The 16,755-nt window shown below is 32.8% G+C and overlaps 1 protein-coding gene and 1 long non-coding RNA gene across 3 annotated transcripts in view; one reads left to right on the forward strand and one right to left on the reverse strand.

Moving 5' to 3' along the window:
* LOC106883892 (uncharacterized) overlaps window positions 1-16,755 on the reverse strand; it is a 461,066-nt gene that overhangs the window by 352,320 nt on the left and 91,991 nt on the right. The gene's annotated exons all lie outside the window — the stretch shown is intronic.
* Window positions 5,225-13,842, forward strand: LOC128247271 (uncharacterized). 2 transcript variants are annotated; one of them, XR_016241258.1, is made up of 3 exons: window positions 5,225-5,504; window positions 8,609-8,783; window positions 11,657-13,842. It is a non-coding gene; the product is annotated as an uncharacterized LOC128247271 (long non-coding RNA). The 2 variants fall into 2 exon arrangements; XR_016241259.1 differs by having other exon boundaries at window positions 13,141-13,842.

Here is a 16,755-nt window from a genome sequence, read left to right on the forward strand (position 1 = left end):
ATATATATATATATATATATATATATATATATATATATATATATATATATATATATATATATATCTATATATATATATATATATATATATATATATATATTATATATATATATATATATATATATATATATATATATATATATATATATATATATATATATATATATATATATATATATATATATATATATATATATATATATATATATATATATATACCTATATATATATATATATATATATATATATATATATATATATACCTCTTTCCAAGTGCACATTACCAGAATGGCAACAAAGTGCAGACGATTGGCTGGATGGATCCTGAGAACATTCAGAACCAGAGATAAGGAAACCATGATGATCCTCTGGAGGACATTCGTCCTCAGCCACCTGGATTACTGCTCACAGCTGTGGTCACCCACCAGTCTGAAATTAACAGCAGACCTTGAAGCAATCCAGAGGAGATTCACAAAGAAGATTGTCTCTTTGCAACTGGTCAGCTACTGGGAAAGGCTGAAACAGCTAAGACTCTACTCCCTGGAGAGAAGGCGGGAGAGGTATGCAGTAATATACATCTGGAAGATCCTGGAAGGAATTGTGCCAAATTTTGGCATTGAAAGCTACACCAATGCCAGAACGGGACGGCACTGCATAGTGCCAAAGATCCCAGCAATGCCATCGCGCTTCAGGACCAGTTACTGCAACAGCTTGGGATTCAGGGGCCCACAGCTTTTTAATATTCTCCCAAAGAGCCTGAGGAATCTGCACAAAGTAGATGTAGGAGTTTTTAAATCAAAGCTGGATCTCTTCCTATCGAGAGTCCCAGATGAACCTACCTCGCGGCAGGAGGTGCAAATGAGAGTTGCTAAATCAAACTCCATTCTTCACCAAGTGCCACATATTGTAAGAGGCTCCCTGTAATAACAGTGTAGCAACACGGTGGTGCATCAGCATGGCCGCAGCTCTGAGCTGAAACTTTGAAATGAAATGAAATGACTATATATATATATATATATATATATATATATACCTATATATATATATATATATATATATACCTATATATATATATATATATATATACCTATATATATATATATATATATATACCTATATATATATATATATATATATATACATATATATATATACCTATATATATATATATATATATATACCTATATATATATATATATATATATATACCTATATATATATATATATATATATATACCTATATATATATATATATATATATATACCTATATATATATATATATATATATATACCTATATATATATATATATATATATATACCTATATATATATATATATATATACCTATATATATATATATATATATATATACCTATATATATATATATATATATATATACCTATATATATATATATATATATATATATATATATATATATATATATATATATATATACCTATATATATATATATATATATATATATATATATATATATATATATATATATATATATATATATATATATATATATATATATATATATATATATATATATATATATATATATATATATATATATATATATATATATATATATATATATATATACCTATATATATATATATATATATATATATATACCTATATATATATATATATATATATATATATATACCTATATATATATATATATATATATATATATATATATATATATATATATATATATATATATATATATATATATATATATATATATATACCTATATATATATATATATATATATACCTATATATATATATATATATACCTATATATATATATATATATATATATATATATATATATATATATATATATATATACACATACACACACACACACATATATATATATATATACACATATGCATATGTGCCTCTGTGTTTGTGCATGTATGCATGCATATATATATACATGTATAGTTATCTAGCCAGTAATTCTAAGCCTATGCAACTCATCTTCTCATCTTCATTTTAAATGTTGTCCTATAAATGTCACCCTCTATTGAGAACTTTAATACTGCCAGTTGTACCGATTTAATAAGATACTCTCAGAACAAATTATATTGCTAATATTTAAGTGTGTTCCACTATCTAGATGACATCAAAAACATCTTTTTTTTTTCTTCAATTGTCTACATCAGATTATCTTCATAACTGAGTTTTCACTTGCATAGAAAATGAATGATATTTACAAAGTTTCTTAATTTGCCAAGATAATCACAAAGGACATAAAATATCACCAGGGATGTCCACCATTGGATGTAAATTTCATTCATCAATAAATTATTTTACATATATACACACATCCATATATATATATATGCACACATATATATATATACATAGATATAGATATGCATACATACACATTTATATATGTGCATACACAGACATAGAGAGATATACATTAAGATGACAGAGATAAAAATAATCTAATTCAAATATGTCTGTCTGTTTGTCGATATAGTAATCACAAGTACATGAATGTGTATGTGTGTATATAATTCTTCCTCTTCCTGTGTCAGAGGTTTTAACAATATTAGAATATTAGAACTTAATTAGTATATATATATATATATATATATATATATATATATATATATATATATATATAAGAACATAAATATATCTTTTATAACAGAGAGACAGAGAGAAATAGAGAGAGTGAGAGAGAGAGAGAGAGAGAGAAAGAGAGAGAGAGAGAGAGAGAGAGAGAGAGAGAGAGAGAGAGAGAGGAGAGAGAGAGAGAGAGAGAGAGAGAGAGAGAGAGAGCAGCAGAACACAGTGACAACTCAATTTATCATTTATTTCTTCGGTATATCATTTTTTTCCCCCCCTTTTCCGTTGGTTTCAAATATCTTCACATTTTCTTCTGCTCTCTTTTCCATTTTGTCTTTTCAATGCAAACAGGAAATGGTGTTTAATAATAACTAATTGTTACAAACAATAGAATTTGGCAGCAGATCAATTTCCAATGAAAGCATTCCAGTGTTTTCAGCCTAAGTTTTCTAATAAGCAGATGGCCAAATCTCAAAAATTAACAAGTCTCGCGTATGAAACATGTATGGTGGAAAAGAACAGGGTAAATTTCATCAATGTAAACCAACAATGTAAAAGGCTGACATAATGACAGCTATACCACTACCACCACCACCACCACCATCATCATCATCACTGTAAACATCTCTAGCACCACCTTATTACTCCTAAACTGAGTGCAAGTTTATTAAGTGCAGCAAGCAAGAATTATTCACTTGCGAGTGCAGCTCTTAGTACATTGCTCATTATCAACTATGATGCAATAATGATGCAGGTCTTTCATTATCAAAGTAACAATACTGCATTAAAACAACAAACAAATCAGTGTTGGAACACCGATTCCCTGGAGTCAAGTTCGTCCGAATGTTGCAGAGAAGCCATCAAGACTTGCAATCTATGCTTCCTTGGTTTAGAAGAAATGTTGATTAGCATCAGAACCAGCATCATCTGAACAATGCCAAACAGTGCAGCAATGCAGAAATAGATTCTCAGGAAACAAGAATCTGTAACTAATTTTCAATTTCTGACAGTGATTTTGGAAATGGTTTCCTTTCACATTTATATTGTTGATGTGTTTAGGGAAGGTATGAACATCACAACTTCTGTATTTGTAACAAAGTGAAGTTAGTACTATTAACTGTTACCACCTAGCTACCACAGAACCAGGTGTGGTTGTGTGGTAAAAAGTTCAATTCCCAACCACACAGCTCCAGGTTCAGTCGCACTGCATGTCAACCCCAGCTTGTGAGTGGATTTAGTAGTGGAAAACTGAAAAAGTCAGTCATATATATATATATATATATATATATATATATATATTCTTTTATTCTTTTGTTTCAGTGATTTAGCTGCAGCCATGCTGGAACACTGCCTTGAAGGGTTTTCATCAAACAAATCTACCCCAGAACTTATTTTTTTAAGCCTAGTACTTGAAATTTTGGTGCAAGATTTTAACTTGCATAATTTCTTTAAAAATAGAGGCTTGTATCATAGAACCAAAGGCAGGTTCAAGTGGGTTGGTATGAAAAGGGTTAAATCAAATTACGTCTTCCACCAAAAACAGGTATAGAGTCCAATTTGACAGGCTTAAACACAGTTTCTGTCCACCCATACTCAATTTCACTTACAAGGCTTGCATCAATTTAACTAGGGCTAAAGTAAAAAAGATATACTTTCCCAAGGTGCTATGCAGTGATATTGAACCTGGAACTATGTTATCGCAAAACATAAATGCGGGTAGCCTTGTATCTGACACCTGGGCATGTCCTTCCATCACACTCTAGCCTCTCAACACTAGGCATGGAACCATCCCCACCTCACCATTTAGTTGAAGAGGCTTTTCCCTTTTCCACCTTCTCTCTTCCTCATCTTATAAACTGCTTCGTGACCTCACTTGTGCCAATGGCACTCTGTAAAATGGACAGAATTAGGAAGGGCAACCAGCCATAGAAACCATGCCAAAGCTGGAATTGGGGCTCAATGCGGCCCCGCAGTTTGCTGGATCCTGTCAAACCATCCAACCATGCCTGCATAGAAAACAGATGTTTAATGATGACAACAACAATGACAATGATGATGATGATGATGATGCTGATGATGGCAACAACGGCAACGATGACGATGATGATGACGATGACGATTATGACAATGATGATGGTGACAACAATGATGATCATGATGATGATGACAATGACAATGATGATGATTTTCAACCATACATGCTATGCTATGGCTGCATGATTTCTATATGGACTCATTATTCACTCTCTATACTAACATGAGTACCACAACATCACATTTCCATTTCACCTATATATTTAAATCTCGCTGTGCGTATAAGAAGTTAATATTCTTCTTTGTTACCTTTATTTTGTTGGGTTGTGATAAATTTTATTAAAAAAACAAACAATGTTTACTGATCAGTTTGTTTCCCAAGCTGAAACTAATTCATTTATGTAGCTAATGCCTAAGGCAAGAATATAAACATTACAAGTCATCTCTTCTTTCATTTAACAAGTCTTAAGTTTACAACCATATTTGAACAATAAAAAACCTTGCAAATATGACAATAAATCAAACTGAAGCTATATAAACAACCAGTTTATATCAATAAGTTTGAATTCTTTCCCAGTAAAATAGAACACAATTATCACACAGCAGGAAGCTGTATGACACAACAACATGTAAATCTCCCTTTCATGTGGTCTGAACGCCTGCACAGGTTAGCTGTCAAGACGTAGTTAACTATTGCAGCATATATACATATACATGCTTACTTTCTGTCAAACAAAACTTAATCAATAATCTAAATTTACTGTAGAATTCACCTTACAATAGTCACAATATAACAACAGAGAACACAGCAGCTTGATTTTGATGAGAAAATTGCAGAAATTATCTGCAATAAATTAGCAAGGTAAGTCAAGAAATTTAATGTGATAGACAAGATAAAACTTCTATAACTTGTACATAACTATAGAAGTAAAATGGATGAACTGATAAGATAATGAGACTAAGAGCTCTTAGACTGTGAGTTCGTATTTACTGCAGATATTTTCTTCTTTCTCAAATTAACTGCAGATACTTTCTTCTTCCTCAAATTTACTGCAGATATTTCCTTCTTACTTATATTTACAGCAGATATTTTCTTCTTTCAAGATACTTTATTAAATTCTATTCTATGTGCCTCAGTTCACTAATATGCTGAAGAATCAGCACTAGATAATACTTCAGGGCATGTTATTTACAACTGAAATTGCACAGATTTCTCTCACATTTATTTCATGATACTGAATTCAGTGATAAGCCCCTGGCTTTATGAGCTCCTGTGGTTCTTGGAGACACATTAACCATTTTTGCTTTTCTTTGCTTACACGGCTCAAATGACTGAGAAGATAATATTTCTAATCACCCAGCTAATGAGGTATTTCATTGTCTCAGCAAGCAAGCCTTGCAATTCTATTGCCCTAGATTACAAAGTTAACAAATAGGCACTTGATTAACACCCTCTTTAATGCCTCTTCAAAGTCCAATATAGCTGAGTCATATCATCTCATTATTCAAATACATGCACCTTATTATGCTCAGTGAATAATGTGATATTAATCTTACTGCTGTGAAAGACATTGACTGCAATAAATTATGGTATATATATGTATGCATGACAGTGCACTTGAATACTGCGGCTGTGTGATAAGAAGTTTGCTTCTCAACCATATGGTTCCAGGTTCAGTCCCACTGTGAGGCATCTTGGGCAAGCGTCTTCTACTATAGCCTTTGGGCTAACCAAAGCCTTGTGAGTGGATTTATAAGACAAAAACTGAAAGATGATATATGTGATGGTGGAGGGGGGGGGGGGGGGGTCATATCTATGTGTGATATATTTGTGTTAGTCTCCCACCACTGCTTGACAGCTGGTGTTGGTTTGCAATAAGTACTGAGGATTGATTTGTTCAACTAAACCCTTCAAGGTAGTGCCCCACCATGGCTGCAATCCAATGACTGAAACAAGTAAAAGATATAAGATATATACGTGTTTGTCTGTATGTGTTTAAATAATATGTGAGAGTAAGTTTAACATAGGTGAAAACTAACACATGCAGGATTTGATCAGAAGAGTAGCCTGTGGTATACATCTCGCTTGGATATTAACCACTTCTGAGGCTCTAATCGCTATGAAACATATGTATCCCGGATTTTATCTACTCCATTCCTTAACGCTTGGATTTTTATTTGCATACCATGCAAGCTTGGCTGCCTATCATGAGATATAACATTTGTTTTGTTTTTTTCAGCTTATACTTCGATATGGAAAAAATCCACAACTTTCCACTCCAATAAACTTCTATTGTTCCTGAAAGTTGATTTTTTAAATATTTTCTATGGATTGCTTAAAACTCACACTCTTTCTACACCTCAATCCTTGGATCTTACATTTACACACACACAAATATATATACACATACACAAAACCAAAATGCCTTATGGACTCAATTAGTATTTAAAAAAGAATTGACTTTAACTAGGTTTATAAGTTAAACTTCTACTGATTATTAAATTATTTACATAATATACTGCATATTCAAGACAGTCATGAATCTTTAGATAGGATCACTTCCAAATAATTGCTGAAATCTTATCTACCTTTTGATATCTATGCTATCAAATTTCATATAAAATTTAATTGTGACATCTAAAATTTCCAATTAAGCTAGTAACTGCCACAACACTTATTAGCATGGATTATCTTGGCTCATATAATGCCATGTATATATATATATAGCATAGTATTCCAACTGACCTCAGTTCCAAAACACATCAAATTATTTCTTAATTTCCCATTGATTTAATGACTTCTCTCTCTCTCTCTCTCTCTCTCCCATTGAGAGTAACAGAAAGCTAGGTCATTATGATGTTGTCAAGTGAGTGCTGACAGTTTTATCTTGTCAGTGTTGTTCTGTGTCCTTGACAAAGACACTCAACCCTCAATAGTTCGGTATGCCAAGCTGTAAAGAAGTTCTTTTGTTTAGCTCAGTGTTTCTCAACCATCTTCTACCTATGGATCCCCTTGGTTACTATTTTATTTAGATGGATCCTCCTTGCCATTCGACGTGTTACCAAATCAAATTACATTATATTGTTAGGAACTGTATTAAAAAAAAAATTATTAAAATATTTTGTGTATTGTAACAAAATATTACAGGGACCCCTAAGGGCTATATGAATCCCAGTTGAGAACCACTTTAACTTTTTTGATACCAGCCTGCCTGAGACCACCCCTGATTCTATGGTACAAACTTACCATTTAAAACCTTCCATCAAAATTTCATGTTACATTCCAAACACCGGTTTAATAATGACAAAGTTATTTTATTAAATACCAGAGAGAGCAGACACCTGATCAAAGGCATTCCAGCTTTGACCACCTCATCTTGTATTCAGATGTAGAGCATCTGGAAATACATCACTTAATGTGTCTTCCTTTAATATGGTAAGATGTGACTTAGAGTACTTTTGATTGAGTAACCACAAAAGAATTATTTTCTTGTAAATAAGCACCATTGTATTTCATTACTGCAACTACATACCTCATAATGCAGATGCTGAGAAAAACTGCAACACAAGCATCTCATATCTATTATAGCAATTCAAATTATTGTAGCCAGTAATGGTTTTGAGGAAAATTTCAGTATCATATTTGTACATTTTCCAAAAATGCATATTTTCCAGCTTCTTGAGGAGTAAATAATGTGAAATTACTTTGAAAGCTATTATATAAGCTATAAAATTTCCAGATAATTTGGACAAATTTCATTCCAGCATTTAACCATAATCCATATACAGTTGCATTTCATGGCTGAACAAACTGGTTCAGGTAGCCATTTTAAGTACTAACATTCCTCAAATGTTCACATCTGTCAATATATTTTAAAACCTGAGCAGCTCTATGTAATTTTAATGTTAAAAACACACTAAAAATGTTCACTGCAAGCTGAAGCTCAACATATATATTCCTTTCAGAAGCTGTTGGCATTTTGATGCAAAAAAAACAATAAAAGATGCTCCGACACCAAACTGGTATGAGGTGCTGAATGTTATTTGAAACTTGCTCTAGTCATAAGCGTGGCTGTGTGATTAAGAAGTTTGCTTTGCCACCATGTGCATTTGAGTTGAATCCCACTGTGTGGCGCCTTAGGCAAGTATCTTCTACTATGATAACCCTGAGTTAACCAATGCCTTGAGAGTGAATTTAATAGATGGAAACTGCATGGAAGCCAATCATACATATATACCTGTGTGTCTGTGTGTGTATGCATATGTCTGTGTTTAGCTTTCCCACTGCTTGACAACTGGTGCTGTTTTGTTTACATCTTATTTCTTTATTGCCCACAAGGGGCTAAACATAGAGGAGACAAACAAGGACAGAAAAAGGGATTAAGTCAATTACATCGACCCCAGTGCATAACTGGTACGTTATTTATCTACCCTGAAAGGATGAAAGACAAAGTCGACCTCAGCGGAATTTGAACTCAGAACAAAATACCACTAAGCATTTCACCCGGTGTGCTAACATTTCTGCCAGCTCGCCGCCTTGTTTTGTTTACATCTATGTAACTTAGCAGTTTGGCATGAGAACTGATAGAATAAGTAACAGACTTTTAAAAAATCTGTACTGTGGTTTATTTGACCAACTAAACCTTTGAGGGTCATATCCCTGTATGGCTACAGTTCAATGGCTGAAGCAAATATGAATGATAATTTAAATGAACGGCTTATCTATTCGTATTTATTTTGATTCTTTCTTTCAACTGCAACTGGAATGTTTATTATGCATAAGTGTCAAAAAGTTGTACTATAGCACCAGATTGATCAAGGCTCTGTAAATGAATCTGGTGAGAGTTAATCTAAGAAAAGAAGCACATCATATGTGTGTGTGTGGGTAAGTGTATGTATGCAATGGTGTGTTTGTGTGTGTGTGTGTGCTTCTAGTTCCTAGCCTTGATACATTGCTTTAATTGTAAACACGCATCACCCTCACACACACAGAAATATGTCCAGACTAGGGAAAAATATCACCACACTTGGAAACAGGTGAATGTTGGTGACAGGAAAGAACATCAGGCTATAGAAAGTATATCTCAATAAATTCCATCTAACTCATGAAAAAATGGAAAATCATTTACAGGTAGTTTATCAATCAACCCTGAAATGATGTAAAACAAAGTTGATGCAGTGGTATTTGAACCCAGAACACAGAGTCAGGGTGATTACTGCAAGACAATCAATCCGACACTTTAATGACTCTGCCAATTAGATTTATATAGTCCTAGATAAATAAGATAGAATTATCAAAGGTGGGAAGCTGTTGATTTAGACATCTGCTCAATCACAGCTGACCTGGGGCTAAACAACAACATCTATCTTCTCAACCATGCTAACTAAATATAACAGTTTCAATATTTGTATTGGCACTAACTGTCAGAAAATCTGAAAGATAAATCTGTTGTGCAAATAGCAATTGAACCTAATTTCCTTTCCCAAGACTGAAATATCTATACCATGCCGGTATTCTTATCAGGAGTTGTAATTAAGAAAAATGTCTCATCTATTGCTTTGTAATTGACATATAAGAGTTAAAAGTTATTGACTAGAATAATAAACTGACCTCAAATTCAATATGTTACTGGCTTGTAGCCACTGACAAAGCAAGTTTTCTTATCTTTCTGGTATAAATAATTCAATCTTGAGGTAACTGGACATAGATTGGCACCTGTCAGGAAGATTTCCAAATTGAAATAATCTAAAGTTTCTCTTTTGTCAGTGATATATATACTTAAAGCTGTTCTTTCTGAAGATCTACAAAGGCAACTTTGAAGTTTAAATTACAAACTTGGCCACAGCTGTTTAATTATCATATAGAATCTTTGCTGTAAAAACACTGTTTATAGTGTAATTATGCCAAGTTATGTTTGGTTCACTTCAAGTTATACAGTTGCAAGTATTTTAAAGTGGTCATTAATGTCATAATAAAAAAAAAATTCTTTAATTAAAATTATAATACTTATGATTTTGATGGAAGTGAAAATAAACATGCATGCACAGCCAACTAACTACTGGTGGATGGCTTGTATTTCTGGCATATCCCATACAATATCTTCACTTCTGACCTTGACTAACAATATATGATTGATAGTATCAAGCTAATGCCATTATTCTATACTTGAATCCCTGTCATTGAATTTGATTTAGATGATTTTGCAAGGTTTTCCTGAACATCTGGGATACAATTGACAACTCCAATATTAATTGGGTAAAAAAGAAAAATACTTAAAAAAATATCATTTCAATATCCTGTTGAGGTTAGTTATAGCCTTCCATAATCTTCACTGTAGCTAAAATAAATGCCAAAATACTAAGAATTTATTGGGATCATACCAATCATTTCCTCTTGCCTTTCAAAAGAAAATGGAAAAAATATGAAAAGTAAAAAAAAAAAGAAAAAAAACGATTTTGGCTTTGTGTCTAAGAAAGTAATCAATATTAAAATTGATGTTTATTTGTAATCTAGAATAAACAATAAATGATGAGAATGATAAGGCTAGAATGAAGTAGGATATTTACAAAAATGAATAGCAGTAGCAGAGACAGAAAGAATGAAATTCTGTATCAGACAGGAAAGAACTTGAAGAGTTCATTGTGAAAGATCTAATACAAATAAACTACTTTTGGACAATATTTAGAAATACACTTTGAATGTATAATATGAATCTGAGTAAGAGACTTAGCTGAAATGAGGAATTAAGACTGACTGGCATCGACTGAGGTTTGATGAAGTTTTTTAGTTTTTTTTTTTTACGTGTGTGTGTTTTGCCAGAAAAGTCTATCACAGTTGTACTGAGAAGAGATGTAGAAAACAGATTGTATATGTTGCTGTGCAAGCTTAGAGGAGTGCTAGATTAGATATAATTTCAGGAGGATGCAGAATGAAATGGTTAATATAGAGAGATAAGAGAGTATGTCAGTAATTCACCAAGAGATAATGACAAATGAAGATAAGTTATTTTGCAGATTTTTCAAATCATAACCATGGAAATTCAGACACATGATAAATATAATGATGAAGATAACAATGATGAAAATAATGATAATGCTGAATATAATGATAATGATTAATTTAATGATGATGCTGAATTTAATGATGGAGATGAACATAATGATAATGATGAACATAATGGTAATGGTGAACACAATGATGATGAATTTAATAATGATGATGACGGTGGTGGTGGTGGTGGTGGTGGTGGTGGTGGTGGTAGTGATGGTCGTGGTGGTGGTGGTGATGGTGGTGGTAGTGGTGGTGGTAATGACAGTGATGAGCAAGCATTTCTATTTCTGTAATGTGGAATGTTTAGTTCCACATTTCAATACTTAACTAAACATATAGCTTCACAAACATGAAGAGAATGTTTTATATTCCAGTTATATATTCTAGAATCTGTTTAAATAATTGAATCATTTTTTTGTTTTCATAACAAAAAAAAAAAAGACAAGTCCGTTACAGAAACTATGTTAAAAATTCTATTACACAAGTCAAATAAGCAATTTTATTGCATCAGTCAAAATATTCTATTTACACAAGTTAAATCAAGTATTTTACCCAGCTATTTACACCAGTAATTTACTATCTATTTGCATTCAACAGTTTGCCCAATTCTCTTTTATGGAAACAAAAATAATAGTCAACTACTTTAAAAATCACACTCCACAAAAATGTATTTATCGCCTCTTCTTTTTTTTTTTTTCTCCTTTTCAAATAAAACTGCCTTATCAGAATATTAGAGATTGGTCTGAGAATTTTAAGCACCAAAATGATCAATGACGCTACTTGAGTTTTCAGGAAAGTTGTTTGCAAATATTATTACAGATAAAAAGATTATTAGCATTTCAATGAACCAGCGTACAATAAAAGTGAAAGTATATAAGTACCAAAGCATTTATTACTATGGAAATCAGTGCCAGTACTTAAGTCAACAGATTCTTGAATTCTTCTTTGTAGAAAGCATTGTTTGCAGGTAAATCTAGAGAACTCTTTAAAAACAAAGATAATGATTGTTCTCATCAACCAGTGATATATTTAGTTACTAGCTTCTTAATCATAAAGTTAAAAAAAGAAATTTTCGGAAAGTCAACTCCTTCAAGCTATAAACCATTATTAATCTTTTCCGAGACTCTTGAGTTGCTATTACAGCCAAAGATCCCTAAAGCAGTTTGATTTAAACTAGTTCACTGCAGTTAATCCAATTCCTTTTAACATGATTAGCTTTTCATCTTAATGCTCCGTATTTAAAACAGCTTGCTCGATTTTTACAGATACACTTTCTTAGACTTTGTTACTTGTATCCTGTCCACAGGTCATAAACATCCAAACCCTATATAATTTCAAGATCAATAGTAGTTAATCAATAGTAAAAATCAATAGTAAGTAATCAGACCAGCCTTATCTGATTCCTCCTGCTGTAGTAATTTTCCTTTTTTTTTTTTTTTTATTCTAGGTCAAAATTTTCCAAGCTTCTGTCGACCATGATTGACCATATACCTTGTGCCAGCATGTGCAGACTTGGGCAAGACTTGTATGGAAGACTGGCAGTTACCTATACATGCAAGTCGTCTCTTCGTCACCCTTGTTATCTAAGTGAAAGACCACTCTTTAGAAACAATACAGTTTGGTACCAATGTTGCTGCAGGCATTGCTATCAGAACACAAAGGGTAATAACAAATACTGCAAGGAATCTCATCTGATAATATAGCAAATCTGATAATCCACTGCCATGGCTAGTATTTATTTTATCAACTCTGAAATGATGAAAAGCCAGGACTTGAACCATAATGCAGTGATTTAGAACAAATGCAGTGAGTTGTTTATCTAAAGCCCTAACAACTCAGCCCTATTCACTACCTTAATTTGGCAATGTACAACATTTAAAAGAAACTACAATTCAGAAAACACAGGAATACATTAGTTTATTTTATAATGTTAAAATCATTATTCTTAACCAAAAGTTACCCAACATATTTTATATAAATTACAACACAGCACATACCTAGAAGCTACATACACAGATAAGATTTTTATACAGATTATGACCCGTTATACTCAAGTGGGAAATTAACTACTACCATAGACTGAGTTGTGATTATTTAGCTGGAGGTCAACTCAAATTAAGCATCATTAAAGATATTTCAGCTATGACCACTTCATCTTTACTTTCTTTTTCCACCAATGATGTTTCTATTTATCAAAATCCAATGCGTTTTATTATATTTTAAGACTGTAGAGTGTGATGTGAGATAAATGAACTGAGAGAAAAATTAGATATAAGTGGAATCAGAGTGCTGTGTGTGAGAAAAAAAACTATGCTGGTATGAGAAACATGATGCATAGAAGGATAACAGTTGTATAAGAAAGTGATGAGCACTCAAAATGGACAAAAACAGTGGAGGAGAGATACCTGGAAAGACATGGGAAAAGTAGTAAAGACTCTTAAGATGCTGCAACTCCTGTAATGATTGGTAATATGTTGGGCTATAGAACCCATATAAGCATGTTAAGATGCACATTAAAATGACAGAACTGATGGACAATGGGCTTATATATCTATGGTTGGGTCTCATGCTGATTGACTTCTCATTCCTAGTACCAACCACTTTACAGAGTGTACAAGGTGCATTTTATTAAGGGAGTTACTCAGAACGTGTTGTCATATTCAGAACACAGCTAAAGGTTTTCTCGGGCCTACATTGTCATCATTTGCTAGCCAAACACTTTACAGAGTATAATGTACTGGTGTATCTCAGGCAGCATAGTTGTGGTCTAGCACAGAGACACAACAGGCTAACACCGTTTTCTCCTACTAGCAGCATTACCTTGTCTTTCTGTACTAGATTTTAGAGAGTATATTAAGTGAATATTATTGTGGCACTGGCATTTATTAGGTTACCTTGCATCTAGCATGACCAAAATAGCCTTACTACAGTCATTATTTGATCAAAGCAACATGACCAAGTGATGGTTCTTGTTGGTTCTTAGGAGGTTGTTGACTTCAGAATGCTGTTGAATCCAGGTGTTGGTTCTTTTTGTCCTGCAATGTGGTGCTGAGCAAGATTCATTCTATTTTCCGTTGGGCTACAGTGAGGGAATTCATGATGCTGAAGGCATTAATGATAATAATGTTGAGAGCCCACATTTCACTGCCATAAATCATCACTGCCAGGATGTACTCATCGAAGACCTAAGACCTTTCTTTTAATTTTCATGGAAGCCTTGGGACTTCTCATGAGGTTTTCCACCTTTCAAAAGGACACCCAACCAAGTGCTATTCTTTTCTTGATTTCCAGAAGGAGTTTTCCATCTTTCGTTACCATCTTTCCCAGGTAAACATAGGAGGGAAGAAATTTTGAATCAGAACTAAATGTGACAACCTGGTCAACTTGTCTGTGTTCATGTTGTGTCTGTTTATGTCCTGCAGTTTAACAGTTTGACAAACAGAAATCAATGAAATAAGCAATAGACAGAAATAAGCACACATGATTGACTAAAAGCTTGAATACAGAGCTCCAGCATCACTTCAGTCCTTTGAGAAACCAGTAAAAGAATAAAAGAGTGTATTTATCAACCTATTTCCATTATATATTGTTATCATGTAACTAAGATAAATTTTAATTTGCATATAATTCATAGTTTACCCAGCATATGACATGTTAAAGAGAACATAGCCACATACATAGCATCTTAATAAATTGCTAAGAAAAATAAATGTAAAAAAAAAAATCATTATTTTGTTTCGTAATCATTGATTAAATAAAATTTGAATTTCCTAGCATCAGCAGTTCCTGAGATGCCACAATGAACACACACAAAATCAATAGACAACAAACTGGACAAAGACAAAGTCACTTAGTTTTCTTTTTTTTTTTGCCATTACTGGATAAATATTGGGTGTGAAAAATGATAGTAGTAGTTCACAATAAAGTATACCATCAGTAGACTAATAAAGAAAAAAGAATAAATATGCAAATATCTAATGAATTATATATATATATATATATATATATGCATTGTAATTAATACATGTATCTGTTGCATACCAAGACTGTCTTTCCTGTCAGCCTGTCTGTGATCCACAATGTCTCTATTGCATTCATACTCAGTACAGAACTCCTACCAATTACTTTTCGCTTTCTTTTGTTTGTTTCAGTCATTAGACTGCAGCCATGCCAGAGCTCCGCCTTGAAGTGTTTAGTCAAACAAACTGACCTCAGTACTTTTTATATTTCTAAGCTTCCGTTAGACTCTTTCTGCTGAACTACTAAGTTACAGGGATGTAAACAAACCAACACCAGTTGTCAAGCAGTGGTTGGGGACAAGTACAAATACACACATAGATAAAACACACACACACATATATACATAAATAAAGGGCTTCTTTCAGTTTCTAAGTACCAAATCCACTCACAAGGCTTTGGTTGCCCACTGCACCACACAATGAGACTGAACCCAGAACAGCGTGGTTGGGAAACAAACTTCTTACCACACAGCCACACCTGCACTTTTCTGCATATGTATCATTGCACCTACTCACCGCAAGCAGATAGAATCTTGGTTGCTTTCCTGTTGACTAAAACTTTAAGGTATCCCATTTCTAGCCTCTGTTTCCATGTATGAAATTTCTCCGAGTGTTTGACATATTTAGCTATTAAAAGCAGATCATCAGGCTTTATAAGAGCTCCCATCGACAATTAGTCTCAGTTATAGCCAGAGGAATTATAATAAATGGCAAGACGATGAGAATTGATCCCTGATAGACATCTGCCTGCACTTTAAATTCTTAGCTTATCTCATTTCTAATGCTCATCTTGGCTGACAGCACCTGTGTACTTAGCTTATACAGCTCTCACAAACTATCCATCTTCAATTTTTTTCTCTTTTTTTCTGTGTACATACTTCTAGCTGGCTGAGACAGGCCATTCTTGTGTGTAGCACTAAAGAGCTGAACTGACTGTTAAATACCAATATCTATCACTCTCTTTCAAGCCCAGGGTGATCTGTCACTCTCTTTCGTGCCTTTTAAACATGTCTTCAAAAGGTATCTGTCTCCCCTGGATGAAG

Source organism: Octopus bimaculoides, chromosome 3 (genome assembly GCF_046866305.1).
Source record: "Octopus bimaculoides isolate indiv1 chromosome 3, ASM4686630v1, whole genome shotgun sequence".
NCBI classification, from domain to species: domain Eukaryota; kingdom Metazoa; phylum Mollusca; class Cephalopoda; order Octopoda; family Octopodidae; genus Octopus; species Octopus bimaculoides.